Source organism: Macrobrachium nipponense, chromosome 24 (genome assembly GCF_015104395.2).
Source record: "Macrobrachium nipponense isolate FS-2020 chromosome 24, ASM1510439v2, whole genome shotgun sequence".
Classification (NCBI taxonomy): Eukaryota; Metazoa; Arthropoda; class Malacostraca; order Decapoda; family Palaemonidae; genus Macrobrachium; species Macrobrachium nipponense.
In genome coordinates this window covers 70616668-70633887 of record NC_061091.1, presented here as the reverse complement: position 1 = coordinate 70633887, position 17220 = coordinate 70616668, and the positions used below count along the sequence as shown (strand labels likewise).

At 45.1% G+C, this 17220-nt stretch overlaps 1 long non-coding RNA gene across 3 annotated transcripts in view; it reads right to left on the bottom strand.

Moving 5' to 3' along the window:
- The window catches only part of LOC135205774 (uncharacterized), a 40519-nt gene that overhangs the window by 6711 nt on the left and 16588 nt on the right, over positions 1–17220 (bottom strand). Inside the window, exon 1 of one of the 3 annotated variants that reach the window (XR_010312596.1) lies at positions 10078–10222. The exons of the other annotated variants lie outside the window; for them this stretch is intronic. This is a non-coding gene — a long non-coding RNA (uncharacterized LOC135205774). Of the gene's footprint in view, positions 1–10077; positions 10223–17220 lie in introns of those variants that run through there. 3 annotated transcript variants of the gene reach the window in all.

Below are 17220 nucleotides of genomic sequence, written 5' to 3'. Positions count from 1 at the left end.
AATACAATTTACGACACATTGTGATTTGTTCAGACACGTAATACAAACCCTTGGTCCTTTAACATATGGAAGACTCACTTATTGGTGGGTGGAATCTGAGTCTTAAGAGCAGTCTGGTGTTCGTCCAACCTTGGTTCTCTCCCTGGTCGTAAGAGCAGAGGGAGGGATCCTAGCCTCTGCCCAGCTGATCGGGGTGTGCACCGCGGGATCAGTGGTCAGACCTCTGGACCAAATTCATAAGAGGGAGGCAAGCATGCCTCTTATGAATAGCAAGCAAGAACTAGTTCCTACTTCAAGAGCCAAATATAAGGTCATGGGTTTGTCTCTTGTTGGCATCCACTCCCCCCCTTGTTAGGGGAGTAGTGGATAACCGCTCCTATCCCTACTGAAAGGGATAGGACGGAGCTCAGTCGCGTAGCTTACCTGCATCGGCCTCCTGTCCAGCGTAGTGACGACCGCAGCCCTCTGCCCATAGGTAGAGGAGAGAAAGGGGGAGAAAGAGAAGCCAGTCACACTCATTTGCTCGCCCAATCACGCAGTTACACAAGGATGCAATGCTGTTCTGTCCGCTCGGGAGCTGGGTAAGCTACACAACTTGTTGAGCAGCCATCATGAGTCCCAAGGAAAAGGTGTCCAAGGACCTGTGGGCGATATCCTGAAGATAGAAAGATGTGAAGGTGGTCTGGTTGGCCCAAACCCCTGCCTTCAGCACCTGTGCCACAGAGAAGTTCTTGCAGAACGCAAGGGTTGGACCAATACCCCTGACTTCGTGGGCTCTCGGACGAAGGGTACCAGTGTCATCATTCCTATCCAAAGCGTACACCTTCCTGATCACCTCACGAAGCCAGAAAGTGTGTTCTTGGACACCTCCTTCTTGGTAACCCCGGTGCTAACGAAGAGGCGTCGACACTCAGGCCTGAGATGGCGAGTTCTCTTCAGATAGTGCCGTAGCACCCTCACAGGACAAAGCAGCATCTCATCTGCATCATCGTCAGTGAAGCCCTTTGAGAGATCGTGAATGACTCGAACCAGTCGTCGGGGACCAAAAGGTTCTGAGCCTTTGCTACGAGGTCCGGGATGAAATCGAGCGTCACAGATCCCCATCCCCTCGTGTGCTTAACATCGAAGGAAAGACTCACGTGAACACCTGTGGGGCGGTTGAGAGACTGAAACAAAGTGCCCTGAATTGGTACAGCGTCCCGTCGAGGATGAAGCGGAGGTACTTCCTGGAGGACTGGTGGATGGGTATCTGGAATTATGCATCCTTCAGGTCCACAGAAAGCATGAAGTTGTTCTCACTGATAGAATAGAGCACTAAACGTGTCGTTTCCATTGTGAACCGAGTCTGGCAAATGAATTGGTTCAAGGGAGAGAGATCTATCACTGGGCGCCAGCCCCCCGATTACTTCTCCACAATGAAAAGTCGGCTGTAGATGCCCGGTGACTGATCCTGTACGATCTCCACAGCTTGTTTGCTCAGCATGGCTTCCACTTCTTGCTGAAGCGCTACGTCCCTGGCAGAACCGGGAATGTACGTCTGTAGATGGACCGGGTTGGAGGTGAAGGGTGGCCGCGACTCGAAGGGTAGTAGATGTCATTCCTGAAGGACATCCACTATCCAGGTCTCGGCTCTGTAATGCTGCCAAGTTGTCCAATGGCTCACCAGGTACCCCCCACTTCCGGCAGCAGGTGAGGGGGAATGCCGTCCCTAGGGTTTCCCCTTCTTTGACTTCTTCCCGGATACTCCTCTGGAGAAGGACTGGGAGGAGGGCTGACAGTCACTCCTTACCGAGGAAGTCGAAGGCTGGATCTTTCCTCTCGGCTTCAACGAGGCCGTCGTCTTAGCCGCAGAGGAAGCGCTAGCTGAGCTCTTTGGCTTAGCTGCAGTGGCTCAACGCTGCCCAGATGCCTTCGAGACTGCCTGGTGGACTAAGTGGTCACTGTCTTCAGTGCGCCACTGCTCCACCATAGCGTCCACTATCTCTCTAGGAAAGAGAGCGGGGGAATCCAGCACCGGTCCATTCCGTAGACCCAAAGCTGCCTCATGCCCTGCCGACCTGGTTACTCGAGCAAGGACTGCGTCCCGACGTCTCAGCACCAGGTTGGCCCAGGGTTGGCCGTCTGGTTGGCCAGGTAGGAGATAGCCCTACCTCCAGACTGGCACAGTCTCCTGAAAGCCGGGTCTCCTTCAGGAGTGATGTTTCCCGAGGACCTTGGACCTTGGACACTGTGAGGGACCACAGGTCCAGCCAGAAGACTGCTTGGAATGCTGCCATGGCAGTCGACTCCAAGGCCAATGCCTCTTGCTGTGAGGCCAGCATGTGTTGGAGACACACACACGGAGTTAGCCTAGCCAGCTCCGGGTTGACCCGTTTGGGCGGCAGCGGGTACTCCAAAGGCACGTAGAAGCGCCTCTGTCGCGGTAGAGGAGGGGGAAGCAGCTTGGACGACCTGCCAGACTGAAGTGATCCCTCCTGTCCGGAGACAAGGGAGTTCACTTGGCCAAGCACACTGTCAGCCAGGCTGATCAGGGCAGACCCAGTGTTGTCCTGAGTTTCTTCTTAGGGACCCCAGAACGATTCCAGCCTAGATGTAAGGCTCGAATGGCGGAAGCACCGATCCTTCCCCGAGGTCATTGTGCTGACTAATAAGCGCGATAACCTTAGCGAAAGACCTCTGGATCTCGGGAGTGACTGTGTCCTGCGGGGATGGACCGTCAAGTCCATCCACCGAAAACGCCTCCCGAGGGCCAAGACCCTCCTCCTTCCACAGGGGGAACCATGACAGACCCCTCCTGATCTCCTCCAGCCAGGTCGGTCCTAAGACCATGCCAGGCTCGTAGGCCCTCATGGAGGGACCGCGAGAAGCACACTCCTCGCGATCGCTCCTGATCACCTCGCTCCTGCCAGTGTAGCCCGAGGAGGTTGAAGGGATCGGAGAGGAAGACCTGACACTCCCCCCCTGCCTACACGCAGAACCAGTGTGCTGGGGGGGTGGGGGGGCTGCAGGCGATTCTCCCTAGGGAGAATCCGTCCGGTCCCGGTGGAGGCGAGTAGAGTCCACTGTCGCGGTGGGAGCATGGCCCGTCCTCACGGAGCTTCATGGTGCCTGGACCAGCAGAGGCTGGTCCTGGCGACCGAGGGGACCCCTTCCTCGCCTCAGCCTGCACGCGAAATGGGGTACCGGCGCGTAAACCCTGGGAACCAGCAGATCGCCGCGAGAGCAATCGGTGGACTGGCGGGAGTCGCCTGAGCGGCTGCCACCAGTCTTCCGCTCCGTGCCTGGGTCCTGGCGGCGAGCAGGCTTGGCTGCCTGGACCCTGGCTGCACAGTCACCTGCAGGCGACCGTACACTCGGTACCTCTCGCGAACAAGTGGCCGAGACGGTCCCTGATGCCGCGCCAAGGCGGAACCTCTGGCGCCAGGAGAGAAGTACCGGTGTTAGCCAGTTCCCCTCCGGTCCCCGTCTTCTTCTTCCTTACAGGAGAGACGGGCCCTCTTCCTGAAGAAACAGGAGCACCAGCGGAAGCCCCCAACTGTCCCACCGAAGCGGGACAGACCTTTAGAGGTCTCTGTGTGAGACTTCTTGCAAGGGGGGAGGGGGGGGGGAGGCAACCTTCTTCTTCCTCGGCTGTGGGGCCTTGGAAGTCGAAGGGGAAGAGGCGACTGTGGACGACGACGAAGAAGATGACGACGACACCTTCCTCTTCTTCTTCGTCAGCTTCCTCAGGACCACCGTGAGATCCTCCATCCAGGACGGAGCTGGAGCAGTTGCCGAAGCAACAGGGTCCAGCTGCACCTGTCCGGAGGGACCTGTGGTGGGGGCACCAACACCACGGGCTGGACCGACGACGGCAGGAACTGGTACAGGAGCGGCAGCAACGGGGGGAACTGGTGGTGGTACAGGAGCCAGCGTCATCACCGGTACTGGCAGCAGGTCAAGCAGGGAACTCTTGGGACACCGAAAGTCAGGGGTTGGGGCGAGAGCAGCAAAACCAGCAGCGGGGTGACCTCCCTCCTCGGCAAACCCGGCAGCGGAGCTTGAACTGCAGCCATCAGGGTAACTGTAGCCACGTGCTGCGTATTATCAGGTGGGGAGGAGCAGTGTAACCCAGCGTCGACACCGTTGTTGTGGTCAACGTCTCTGATCCATGGGTGACCAGCCTGGATCCACACGCTGCTAGATGGTACAGCAGCCCCTGAATGCTCGGTGATACCGGGAGCCCAAGAGAGTACCAGACTTGTCTGAGATCATCACCCGCAGCATGCACACCTGAGGAAGGAAAGGTCGGGTTAAGGGGGGGGGGGGTTTTCCCAATCACCCAGGGGGAAATCTCCCACCCCGAGTGAACGGAAGACCCCGAATACAGCTGGATGCCGAGGTGCCGTGCGCCCTCCTCCACACTCGACTGGTCAAGGAGAAGAAGACTCAACACACCCCCCCCCCAACCCCCGAAGGGAAAGGAGCCATACGCTGGAGCTGAGGCGGAGCTAGGAAGGAGGAAGACATGTCCGTAACCAGAGGAGTCGCTGGAGAGCCCCCCGACAACTCCTTGGCTGGCTTACGGGCCTTCATCCTCCCCTTGTAACGCTCCCACTGCTCCTCCGACCACAATACACCATAAATCACATGGCGGCCCGGTGCGAGAGCATTCACGCCCTCGACACCGAGTACATAAATCATGAGGATCTACCTCCACAAGAAACCTAAAGGCCCCACACCAGGGCACTATCTGCGGCAGATGGGGGGGGGTGGGGTCTCTCTCCGGCTCGAGTGAATCCATCATATCACGATCCACGAGCAATACAATAACAATAAAATCACGAATTTCCAACACAAGCACTCAGAAATAAGGAAAGTAGGGAAAAAACGCTTCACAATGAAGTATATCAGCATACGACACAGCGGGCAGAGCATCAAACAACATGTCTGACACCAACGGTGGCCAAAAGCAAAGTGAAGCTTCACCTCCCAGTCGGGCGGGAACTCCCGACTACCAGACAAGCAGTTAACTATAAAACCTCCTTGTTCGAAGCTTACGACCGGTTCCAGCTGCCGCTGATTACATTCCATATGTTAAAGGACCGAGGGTTTGTATTATGTGTTGGAAAAAGTTTTTTTTTTTTTTCTATCTGAACCACTGGCAGCTAATTGTTGGTAATCAAACTCTACAGTAACTAAAGAGTAGGCTTAAACAAAACCATGGTTTGACTATTACACGTCATAACATAACTTTAAACTACAGGCAGTCCCTAGTTATTGGTGGACTCAGTTAATGGCACCATAACAGGCCAAGTTTTGTTATCGGTGCCATAAGGTGCCAATAACAGGGGGATGGTGCCAAAACCAACATAACAAAGGCACCATTAACTGAAACTCGGCGATGTAAGCGGCATAATCACCAAGTTTCGGTTAATGGCGGTTTCTGCTTATCAGCACCTGCTGAGAAAGAAACCCCACCCCCATAACCAAGGACTGCCTGCATTGACCCTTAAATGCCTGGCCACTATTTACCAAAGTGTCTGTCGTATGCCGACAGCATTCAGGAGTTAAGAGCCGAAGTGGAAAAAAAGTATTTTTCAAAAAATCACAGCACACTTAGTTTTTAAGATTAGGAGTTCATTTTTGGCTCCTTTTTTGTCACTGCCTGAAGTTTAGTATGCAACCATCAGAAATAAAAAAAATATCATTATCATATATAAATACTTATGAATACAGTGGACCCCCCACCCCCCCCGTATTCGCGGACTCACACATTCGCGGATTTCTCTCGGGAATGTTTCCCTGCATTATTCGCGGCAAATCCGCACATTCGCGGTATTTTTCTATGAGAAATATCCACAAATTCCTGGTTTTTGTTATCAATTTCATCATAAAATGCACTTTTTGTGATAAAACTATTAAAAAAACCAAGTATGAAAATTTTTAGTGGTTTTTCTTAAGTTTTAACTAACAAAATAGGCTGTTTTTAGCGTTTTTATAGGGGTTCCAAACATTCGCGGATTCTAACTATTCGTGGGGGGGTCTGGTACGCATCCCCCGCGAATACGGGGGGACCACTGTATATGACAGCGCAAAACGGTTAAAGCTAATGAGATAAATTTTTTTTCATTGTATTGTACACTATATTGCAATGATTTTGGCATATAACAAATTGTAAAATGATCAAAGCAACACAGAAAAAATATCATTACAAAATGATGCATGAATTCGTAACGCATAGATGTAAAAAAGTTTTTTTCATAAATTCACCATAAATCAAAATATTGTGCTAGAGACTTCCAATTTGTTTCAAAATGAAGGTAATTGATTGAATATTACTAGACTGTAAGTGTTTTAGCTTACAATTGCAGTTTTTTACCATTATGATCGAGTTAAAGTTGACCGAAGGTTGAAATTTTTCTATTTATCGTGATTTATATGAAAATATTTCAAAACTGATAAAAACTACAACCATGAGTTATTTTAAGTTGTATTCTTCATGAAATTGTACACATTTTCATATATAAAATTTTATGTAAGAGCTAATATAAAACAGTGCAAACATTACGACAAAGTGACGAAAGAATTTCTGAGATTTTCACCAGTTACCACATGCGGACTTAAGAAAAAATTATTTTTCAAAAATTCACCATAAATAAAAATATTGTGCTAGATACTTCCAATTTGTTGCAAAATGAAGGTAAATGATTAAATATTACTAGAATATAAGAGTTTTAGCTTACAATTGCGTTTTTTGACCATTTTGGTTGAATCAAAGTTGACCAAAGGATGAAATTTTGGCACATCATGATTTATATGAAAATATTTCAAAACTGATAAAAGCTACACCAATGGGTTGTTTTTTAGTTGTATTTTACATGAAATTACACACATTTTTATATATAAAACTTTATGTAATGGCTAATATAAAACGGTGCAAACATTATAACAGTGACGAAAGAATTTCTGAGATTTTCGGCAGAGTTACCACGCGCGGACATAAGGGAAAAGTGTTTTTCAAAAATTCACCATAAATCAAAATATTGTGCTAGAGACTTACAATTTGTTGCAAAATGAAGGTAAATGATTGAATGTTACTAGAATGTAAGAGTTTTAGCTTACAATTGCGTTTTTTTACTATTTCGGTCGAGTCAAAGTTGACCAAAGGTTGAAATTTGACACATCCTGATTTTTATGAAGATATTTCAAAATTGATAAAAGCTACAACCATGAGTTGGTTTTTGTTATATTCTACATGAAATTGCACACATTTTCATATATAAAAGTTTACGTAACGGCTAATATAAAACGGTGCAAAAATTACGACAAAGTAACGAAAGAATTTCTAAGATTTTTGGCAGAGTTACCGCGCGTGGATGTAAGGGAAAAGTGTTTTTCAAAAATTCACCATAAATCAAAATATTGTGCTAGAGACTTCCAATTTGTTGAAAAATGAAGGTAAATGATTGAATATTACTAGAATGTAAGAGTTTTAGCTTACAATTGTGTTTTTTTACTATTTCGGTCGAGTCAAAGTTGACCAAAGGTTGAAATTTTGGCACTTATCGTGATTTATATGAAAATATTTCAAAACTAATAAAAGTTACAACCATGGTTTTTTTTTTTGTATTTTACATGAAATTGCACACATTTTCATATATAAAACTTTATGTAACAGCTAATATAAAACGGTGCAAAAATTACGACAAAGTGACGAAAGAATTTCCGAGATTTTCGGCAGAGTTACCGCACGCAGACGTAAGGATAATTTGTTTTTAAAAAATTCACCATAAATCAAAATATTATGCTAGAGACTTACAATTTGTTGCAAAATGAAGGTAAATGATTGAATATTACTAAAATGTAAGAATTTTAGCCTACAATTGCGTTTTTCAACCATTTTGGTTGAGTCAAAGTTGACCAAAGGTTGAAGTTTTGGCACATCAAGATTTTTATGAAAATATTTCAAAGCTGATAAAAGCTACAACCATGAGTTATGTTTTGTTGTATTCTACATGAAATTGCACATATTTTCATATATAAAACTTTGTGTAACGGTAATATAAAACGGTGCAAAAATTACGACAAAGTGACGAAAGAATTTCTGAGATTTTCGGCAGTTATATACCACGCGCAGACGTAAGGAAAAAAAAAAAGGATTTTGACGAAGGAAAAATCTATTTCTGGGCGAAGGGTTCGTGTCACCCTGTGAAATAATCCTTAAGTTCATTATTTCTAAAGTAAATGAAGCTAACATATATTACCAGAGAAAAATAAATTCAGGAAGATGTCAGTATATAACTGACTCGCTCACCCTAATAAAAAGAGAGTGTCGGTATGGTAACTGGGGCGAGTGAGACCACAACCACGAACCTCTTGCCATTTAGAACTCTCCCACATCAAAATCCCCCACCTGCGAGAGCCGATCCATAGGCGGAGACGGCAACTACTACTACTATACCCCACGCCACGCCGACTGCCGCGCCTCTGGTGAACATACTTTTTCGTTAGCTTGATTAGGAAACACGTGCCTTCCTTTTGCTCTGTGTTGTGCCCTCTTTCTTTGGATTTAATATCAACATGGAACGTGCAGCTATCGCCGCAGCTAAGTTAAGTACCCGCAAGGTTTGGATTTAGTTTTTGTCAGCCAGGGACCTGTATTTTCCGTTTTTTAGGTCCTAATACAGTCGCCCGGTCTGACGCATGGCGGCCATCGGCTCGCCTCGTGTTTGGTTAGATTTCCCAGTCCTCCATACTGGGACATCTTCCTTTATTTTAGCCTTTCATGGGTTCTTGTCACGTGTTACACTAATTTAAAATTTCACCATAAATCAAAATATTGTGCTAGAGACTTCCAATTTGTTGCAAAATGAAGGTAAATGATTGAATATTACTAGAATGTAAGAGTTTTAGCTTGCAATTATGTTTTTCGACCATTTCGGTTGAGTCAAAGTTGACCAAAGGTTGAAATTTTGGTACATCGTAATTTATATGAAAATATTTCAAAACTGATAAAAGCTACAATCATGGGTTGGTTTTTTTTATTGTATTCTACATGAAATTGCGTAAGGCTAATAAAACGGTGCAAAAAAATATAACAAAGTGACGAGAGATTTTCTGAGATTTTCGGCCAAGTTACCACGCGGACGTAATGAAAAAGTATTTGTCAAAAATTCACCATAAATCAAAATATTGTGCTAGAGACTTCTAATATGTTACAAAATGAAGGTAAATGATTGAATATTACTAGAATGTAAGAGTTTTAGCTTACAATTGCCTTTTTCCACCATTTCGGTCGAGTCAGAGTTGACCAAAGGTTGAAATTTTGGCACTTATCGTGATTTATATGAAAATATTTCAAAAGTGATAAAAGTTAAGACTATGGATTGTTTTTAGTTGCATTCTACATGAAATTGCACACATTTTCACATATAAAACTCTATGTAACGGCTAATATAAAATGGTGCAAAAATTATGACAAAGTGAAGGAAGAATTTCTGAGATGCGCTGTTGGTGCTTTTAAGTGTGAGAAGAAAGAAATTCGTGCATGCGCACCTGGGTAACGCTCGTAAACAAAACAATAGCTTGATCCATGAACTCCCAGCATCCCTCAAGGCGTGTGATTTCAAATTTTTTGCAAGCTAGACCTATAATTATGTAGTTGATGTACGGTACGTCAAATACAAAAAACATTTTGTAGTTGACATACCGTACGTCCGATTAGCACCCAACAGACAATTTTAGTTGACGTATAATACGTCCAATAGGCGTTTGAGGGTTAATATTCTTGGGGGATTCTTGCTGCATGCAATAAATGCAGCACAACAAGAACTAAGCTATCCGGTACAACAAAAGTATAGTTATCTGGTTAATTAAGTAAAAAGAATAGATCACTTTTTTTCAAACAAAATACACTAGGTTGACACTTCCAAACTAACAAATTAGAATTTGACTCTCCATCACAAAACATTTGTTGGCAAGAATTTGCAGTATTAACATTAACCTGTAAATTATTAATTATAAATTTTATGCATCACACTGATAATTCTGAATGGGAAAAACCTAAAAAAAAGAAAGAAAAAACAAAACACTTACTATCTAAGCAAATCTGTTAGCCAAAACTGCTGTTACATCTTGACCAACATTGCACACTGATACAGTCTTGTATAATGGAAAGAGATGAAGACGTGAGTTTATGAGGGCAAAAATCACTGGCATCAACTTCCATGGACTTTCCCACTTTGATCCACATTCTATGCATCCTTTTGATAAAAGTAGTTCCACAAAAGTCTGAAAAATTAGGGCAATCGTCATAGTACTTTTATAAAACCAAATTCAATAGAAAAAGTTTAAAATCAATCTGATGGATAACATCACATATACACACACACATGCACGCACGCACATGCACACACACCACATAACTGGCTGGACCATTGCATCGCATATCCACAACTTCATGATTGTATTGTGACCTGCAATATTCACTACGATCTTGTAACGGCCTACGATCACATCCCATTACAGGTGTCATTCAGTACCCCATCCCTCCCTACTGTGAACCCCTAACTGTCCACCCACCAGCGGTAAACTGGGATTTCAAAACGGGATTCTAAAACCAACAGAAAATGGAATTTTTATTCTAAAATTAATATTAATAATACTTACCTGTATAATTTATCTAGCCCTAAATCCCCAAAAACCGCACCAAAATTTACCACATTGGCAACCCTGTTACCTCCTATTCTGTCCACCAGTTGGCAACACTGTCATTGACAGATACAAAACCTTCCCTCAAATCAGTTGTGATAGGCAGATCGTGGGGTAGGATGGGTGGTGGGTGGGACTAGATAAATTATACAGGTAAGTATTATTAATATTAATTTTAGAATAAAAATTTCATATTAATAAACATTACCTTAATATAATTTATCTAGCCCGATTAACCACATTGAAAAGGAGGAGGGAATCTGAATACAATTTCCCCTTTGGACAGAATAGGAGAAAACAATCAAAGAAATATATATCATAGGCAGTCAAAACTCAACCCAAGGTCTAAGATACTAACAACTCAAAGTCTCCTACCATAATGCCGCCAAACTGCGGTAGCACAGGACAAGGAGTAAGTGCATAGTCAGTCCGTCTGTACTAAAGTCAGGTGACCGACCAGGTGACCAGTCAGACGAATCGAGGACAGCAAGGCTGCACCCTGAAGACTATCAAGCACTATTCTTTCCCTGAAGGATGAGTGTCTGGACTGTCTGGGCGATTCAAAGCTAAGCAAACCTTGGGGGTGTATCAACGCAACCCAACGTCGCCAGCAACGAATTGGCTCATGATCAACTCCTAACTCGAGCTTTCTGGTGCCAAGAGAAAGGAGCGCGGAGCAAAAAGGTGATTCAGTCCCGAAGGACGAATGCCTGACAGTCCAACCTGGTCTCATGTTACACGATCATCGGGGGTGTATCAACGCAACCGACTTCGTCAACAAGAAACTCAGGGCTACTAAATGTCGCCTGATCTCGCACGAGTGTCTGACTCCGAGAAAACAGGCGAGACAAAAAGTAGATGGTGAGCGAGTCACCAGATGACAGCAGACGATCCATCGACTAATTCCCTGTCCAGGACAGTAGAAGAAGCAGGAGTCGTCAGGACAAGCGAACCAGTGGCTAGTCCTAGCCACTGGTTCGCGTAGTCGCCAGTGCCGACAACCCAGTGGCTGGTACCATTTCACACTGACAATGGAAGCAGCATGAGTTGCCAAGCAGTCAGTCCTTGTCATCAACAACACCTAAATACCAAACTGCCTAATTCCCATTATAACTACAGTAGTACCTCGAGATACGAAAGGCTCAACTTACGAAAAATCCAAGTTACGAAAGCAAAGACGAAAAATTTTACTGCTCTACATACGAAAAGTTTTCAAGATAAGAAAGGTTTCTGAAAGTCCGAGATTCGCCCCATAACAATTTTGAAACTCGCGCCGCACGCCACCATCTTAGTTATCGTAGACTCACCACCATCCTCCTGCTCTCCCATTGGTTCCTGATGCTAGCCAAGCCATGAGATCCTTCTCTCTGATTGGACAGCATCCCTCCCATCATGCATCTTCTATACATACGTACTACGTGTTGGCGTGCTTTAGCTCGGCCACTTCGCACCCGAAACTTTACCGTACGCATTCGGCATTCGTTCGCTCCAACGATTTCGTTTAGTAACGTAAATTCGTTAGTGATTTCGTTGCAGTACATATTATCGTGTTGTGCGAAGACTGTATTATTACGTATTTGTGTAACTTTACGTAAATTAACGTAGTCATGGGTCCCAAGAAAGTTGAAATTCACAGAAAGAAGCGCATGCTGTCTCTGGAGACAAAGATGGAGATCATAAAGAAGTACGAAGCTGGTATGCGATTGAGTGTGATCGCAAAGGAATACGGTCGTAATCCGTCGACAATAGGCACCATCCTTAAACAGAAGGATGCCATCAAAGCAACTACACCATCGAAGGGCATCACTATTTTGTCCAGCAAGAGGAGCCATGTGCACGACGAGATGGAACGGCTGCTCCTTGTCTGGATAAAAGACAAAGAAATCGCTGGCGATACAGTAACGGAGACAGCAATCGCTCACAACGCCAGTGCTATTTTCGGCGATTTGATTGCGCAGGCGGAAGACGACGGAGGGGAAGGGACTTCAACGCAAACCCCAGAGTTCAAAGCTTCGCATGGCTGGTTCGAGAAATTCCGTAAACGGACTGGCATCCATTCGGTGGTGCGTCATGGGGAGGCTGCCAGCTCGGACACGAAAGCGGCCGAAGCATTTAAGAAGACTTTCGACGAGATGATGACCAAGGAAGGCTACAGTTCTCAGCAGGTTTTCAACTGTGATGAGACTGGCCTTTTTTGGAAAAAAATGCCTCGTCGGACGTACATCACGGAGGAAGAGAAGAAGCTACTACCCGGGCATAAGCCTATGAAAGACAGGCTTACGCTCGCACTTTGTTCGAAACGCCAGTGGGATTGCAAGGTGAAGCGCCCTACTGGTGTATCACTCGAGACTCCTCGAGCCTTCAAGGCCCACAAAGTGTTGAAGGAGAAGCTTCCAGTGATGTGGAGGGCTAATGCAAAAGCCTGGGTAACGAGGCTTTTGTTCACCAAGTGGGTAAATCTCTGTTTCGGCCCGACTGTGAAGAGTTTTTTGCAAGAGAAGCGCCTCCCCCTGAAATGTCTGCTGGTGTTGGACAATGCCCCTCCCCACCCTCCTGGCCTCGAGGAAGATATCCTAGCGGAGTATTCCTTCGTTAAGATTCTTTTTCTTCCGCCCAACACCACCCCTCTCCTCCAGCCCATGGACCAGCAAGTGATAGCGAACTTTAAGAAGCTGTACACAAAACATCTTTTCAAAACATGTTTCGACATCACCGATACCACAAACCTCACCTTGCGTGAATTTTGGAAGGAGCATTTTGACATCATCATATGCATCCGACTCATCGACCAAGCTTGGCAGGAGGTTTTGAGGCGAACCATGAATTCCTCGTGGAGGAAACTCTGGCCTGATGCCGTATCCGACCGAGACTTCAAGGGATTCGACGTGGGCGAAGCTGGTGCTGCTGAGTCCGAAACAGTTGACGATCCCGAAACTGTTTCGCAACCAGATCTTGACGAGATCGTTGCACTCGGCAAGTCCATGGGGCTGGTCGTCGACGAGGACGACATCAACGACCTTCTCGAGGAGCACCAAGAGGAGCTTACGACGGATGACCTGAAGGAGTTGGAGGCCATGCAACATAACGTCGTTCAAGAGGAGTTCTCTAGCAGCGGCGATGAAGAGGAGGAGCCTATGACAACGGCAGAAATTAAGGAGGTCTTAGCCGCTTTTCATAAAGTGCAATCATTCATAGAAAAAAGACACCCCGAAAAGGCTCACACAGGTCGTATGCTTGCGCAGTTCGATGACGTTTGCCTGAGTCGTTTCAGGAACATTGTCAAAAGCAGGCAGAAGCAATCTTCCTTGGATAGTTATTTTTTAAAGAGGCCTTCAGCATTAGCAGGAGTAAGCAAAAAAGGAAGAACTAGGTGATAAAAACAGAAAGTTGAAAGCAAAAAGGAAGAACCAAGTGATGAAAAACAGAACGTTGAAAGTGGTGATGAAGTTGAAATTCTGTAAAAAAAAAAAAAAAAAAAAAAGCCTACGTAAAAGTAAAAAAAAAAGTTAAAAAAAAAAAAAAAAAAATTTACATAATTTTTAGATTTTTGTAAGTTAAGTGTACAGTTTTGTTAATGTTTTTTGTAAATTTTATTTTTATAGTTTTCCTTAAATTTTTTATGTGTTTTCGTAAAGTTAAGTGTACGTACGTTATCTGCCGTTTGTCCTCCTCCTCCTCCTCTGCCGCCACTTTCGGAGATAGCCTCACTCGAAAGGTAAGCTTTGACATTTTACGTTACAGTAATAATATTTCTTGTACACTAATTATACACTTTATTTACAGGTTTTGGATTTTATTCTTAATTTAGGTATTGAATGGTCCAAATTGTTGTAGATTTCATTGTTTATAGGTCAATTTAGCTTTATTATGAAATTAATGGGGTGTTTTTGGAGGGCTTGGAACGGATTAGCCATTTTACATGTAAAATGTGTTCCAAGATACGAAAAAAACTCATTATACGAAGGCCGCCTCGGAACGGATTAATTTCGTATCTCGAGGTACTACTGTACGACAAAAACTGCCATGGGTTATAATACAAAAAAAATATATATATATATATATACAACTTTCGGAGATAGCCTCACTCGAAAGGTAAGCTTTGACATTTTACGTTACAGTAATAATATTTCTTGTACACTAATTATACACTTTATTTACAGGTTTGGATTTTTATTCTTAATTTAGGTATTGAATGGTCCAAATTGTGTACTATCTTTAGCTTATATAGCTTTATAGTTTCTTTACATAATGGGGTGTTTTTGGAGGCTTGGAACGGATTAGCCATTTTACATGTAAAAATGTGTTCCAAGATACGAAAAACTCATTATACGAAGGCCGCCTCGGAACGGATTTAATTTCGTATCTCGAGGTACTACTGTACGACAAAAACTGCCATGGGTTATAATACAAGAAAAAAAAAAAAAAAAAAAAAAAAAAAAAAAAAATATATATATACAACAAAACAAAAATTAATGAACAATATACAGGTAGCAACCAAACGTAAAACAGGAAGACTACCTAATTCTCCTGTCTGACGACCTGTCCTGCCATCACCAACGGGCCCAAAGAACGAAGGTCGCCTAGAACTAGAGAAATATCCCTCAAGTAAAAAGAGGCAAAAACAGAATTAGAACGCCAAGTCGCCACCTCAAGCACCTTGGCAACTGAGACGTTCTTCATAAAAGCTACTGATGTAGCAACTGCTCTAATACTGTGTGCTCTCGGCGTCTGGTCTTCCCTGGCAGCCGAACCACCAGTTTTAACGATCAGATCTCTGAGAAAAAAGGATACACCATTCTTTGAAATAGGTCTCTTGACATTTCGGGGTGAAACAAACAGATGACGGGGACGACCCTGAATGTTCTTCATGCGGCATAAATAGCATGAGAGCGCCCTAACAGGGCAAAGAACTAATTCCTCATTTAAATTACTGACAAAGTCGACCAGAGACTTCAGTACGAAAGACCTGGGAATGGGATTATCAGACGATTCAGCCTTTGCGACAAATTCAGAAGGTATGACAAAATCATGTCTTGTCCAGATCTGGCAACCAGAAAAGAGAGTGCTTGCAGTTCACCCACCCTCTTGGCTGTAGCCAGCGAGACAAGGAAGAGTGTCTTAGAAGAGAGGTCCCTAAATTTGGCAAAATTCAGAGGCTCAAACGGAGGGAACCTTAAGGCTTGAAGGACTTTGTTAACGTCCCATGTCGGAGGCAAACACTACGGCTTGGGTCGAGATAGGGAAAAAGATCGAAGTAAATCTCTAATGACATAAGATGAAGAGATCTCAGGGAGCCTTGCACGAAGGTGACAGGGCCCTGTCATGATGTAAATGAACTAAAAACTCCGCTACTTTCGGTAAGGAAGGTCTAGAAATTGAATGTCCTTGAGACTTACACAACGTCTGTAAACGACCATTTAGCCTGATAATTTACTCTGGTTGATTGCCGTCTGGCAAGAGCCAACTGTCGCGCCACTCTGGAGGAGAACCCTTTGTGCTTGGAGAAACCTCCTGACAGTCTCCAGGCATGAAGATGAAAGCATGTGGAGCCTCTGATGGAATCGATGAAAATGGGGTTGTTTCAGAAGATCTGGTCTCTCTGGCAGGCGAATGGGGGTTCCACCAGTGCTTCCAGAAGGTCGGGAAACCACTCCTTCTGTGGCCAGAAGGGGGCGATCAAGGTGAGATCCAGACGCTTGGTTGCCCTCACTTTGTTGAGGACTGACCTCACCAGAGAAAACGGAGGAAAAGCATAGGCTTGAAGTCCCTCCCAGTCCTGCAAAAGAGAGTCTGTGTGCCGCCTTGGTTTCTCAAGTACGAGACTGCTGTGGTGTTGTTCACAAAGATCGCGACAACCGACTCCAACAGTTGATCCTGAAATGAAAGAAGGCCTAGGTACACTGCCCTTAGTTCCCTCCAATTTATTGGCATGATCCTCTCCTCCTCTAACCAAAGGCCCGAAGCGGCTTCGGAGCCCAGGTGTGCGCCCCAACCTTGATCCGAGGCGTCTGACCAAAACATTAGGTCCGGAGGAACCGAAAGAAGAGATGTCCCTGACTTGAGGCGGTGAACCTGCATCCACCAACGGAGATCCTTCCGACATTGTGGAGAAGAGGCGACTATCGTGTCCTCGGACACGAAATCCCATGACTGGCGAAGTGTCGACTGAAGGGAACCTCATTCTGAGACGACCTCCGGGAACCAATTGGATGAGGGATGACAAATGGCCCAGGAGAGACCTCCAAAGAGAAACTGGCTGCGTTACGGAGGACAAAAATTCTTCGATCAGACTCAGAAGCTTGTCTATCCGTTTCTGAGCGGGAGAAGCCCTCAAAATCTGGGAATTCAAAACAATCCCCAGATAAGTCATGATCTGGCAAGGGATTAGATTGGACTTGTCGAAGTTGACACGAATGCCCAACTCGACACAAAGAGACAGAACTATCTCCCTCGACCGGAGACATTTCTCTAGAATTCGGCCTGGACTAGCCAATCGTCCAGATACCGAAGCATCCTTACATTTAACTG